Source organism: Alosa pseudoharengus, unplaced genomic scaffold, assembly GCF_046254945.1.
Source record: "Alosa pseudoharengus isolate Yale_2024_CS ecotype anadromous, Long Island Sound unplaced genomic scaffold, YU_APseudo_1.1 YU_APseudo_1.1_scf_13, whole genome shotgun sequence".
Lineage (NCBI taxonomy): Eukaryota > Metazoa > Chordata > Actinopteri > Clupeiformes > Clupeidae > Alosa > Alosa pseudoharengus.
Window position 1 is genome coordinate 3,207,084 of NW_027468598.1, and position 1,602 is coordinate 3,208,685.

Consider the following 1,602-nt stretch of genomic DNA (forward strand, 5'->3'; position numbering starts at 1 on the left):
CATAGCCCATTGATTTCCTATGGAGAGCGCAATGCGTAGTTAACGCGTCCGCTATGCATCTCGGGAAGGCGGCGCGGCGGTGCGTCGAGAGGTTAACGCTAGGCGGTTAGCCGATGAAAGTACATCTTCGGTACACAAGCTCTCTCTTTTGCTCTAGTCTTCCGGTCCGCCTGCCAGAAATATTTGTTCCGCCTGCTCCGCGTAAAGCCATTAAGTTTAAAACAAGTTCGCCACTGCACCCTATCAAAAAGACCTTGTTTGCGACTTGAACCAAGACAGAAGGTGCTTTGGAGGAACATGTCAGTGATATGTGTGAGTGTTTCAATAAAAGATGTTAAAATTCCTTGCATTGGTTAACAGTATTACGTACAGCTGCAGGCCAGTTTCATATTATTTTAGGGTCTTCGTGTAGCCAGTACAATTACATTTCTCTGTCCATAATATTGCATTTCTGTAGTAAAGTGCAGTAGTAAGTGCAACGTCCCAGGTAGGCTACTGTATTTTCCTGCATATGAACTGTAAATAATGGAGTTACATTTTGTATTTGAATGTTTACCTATTTTTTTAGACAAACTGAAAAATGACAGCTGTCATCTCACATAGTTTACATTAGTCATAACTTCTCACAAACAGATATGTTTATGGATGGATTTAATCTATCTATCTATCTATCTATCTATCTATCTATGCGTGTGTGTGTGTGTGTGTGTGTGTGTGTGTTATCCCTCTCTCAGTCCTTCTGTAAAGCACTGGAGTACCTGAGCTACATTTCTCAAAGTGAACCCTCATACAGAGACCCTACTGAGTACTACGCAGAGGCGCCTGGCGGTACAGCTACAAGGTCAACCTCAGCATAGATGAGTCCAGAATCCACGCCCCTCAGGTGAGTTGGAGTCCACCAGACCATGTTTTTGTAGGCCTCATGTAGGCCTACCAACATTGGTCATAACTTCTCACAAACATATATGTTTATGGATGGGTTTGATCTATCTGTCTATCTGTGTGTGTGTGTGTGTGTGTGTGTGTGTGTTATCCCTCTCTCAGTCCTTCTGTAAAGCACTGGAGTACCTGAGCTACATTTCTCAATGTGAACCCTCATACAAAGACCCTACTGAGTACTACGCAGAGGCGCCTGGCGGTACAGCTACAAGGTCAACCTCAGCATAGATGAGTCCAGTATCCACGCCCCTCAGGTGAGTTGGAGTCCACCAGACCATGTTTTTGTAGGCCGCATGCCTCATGTAGGCCTACCAACATTGTCTTAATTTAAACCCAAGGAAGCCTGCTTTGCTGTGTGTGTGTATGTGTGTGTGTGTGTGTGTGTGTGTGTGTGTGTGTGTGTCTATCTATCTGTGTGTGTGTGTGTGTGTGTGTGTGTGTGTGTGTGTGTATCTATCTGTGTGTGTATGTGTGTGTGTGTGTGTGTGTCTATCTGTGTGTGTGTGTGTGTGTGTGTGTGTGTGTGTGTGTGTGTCTATCCCTCTCTGTGTGTGTGTGTGTGTGTGTGTGTGTCTACACTGTAAAAAATAACATTACATCTTACTGCAGTAACACAAGTATACTTTACTTACTATAGCAGGGTTGCCAACTTTGGGTGATTGG

General features: G+C 44.3%; 1 long non-coding RNA gene across 1 annotated transcript; it reads left to right on the forward strand.

Moving 5' to 3' along the window:
* Window positions 1-226: 226 nt before the first annotated feature.
* Window positions 227-1,189, forward strand: LOC143121032 (uncharacterized). The gene is made up of 3 exons (XR_012986370.1): window positions 227-312; window positions 735-883; window positions 1,045-1,189. It is a non-coding gene; the product is annotated as an uncharacterized LOC143121032 (long non-coding RNA).
* The last annotated feature ends 413 nt before the right edge of the window (window positions 1,190-1,602 follow it).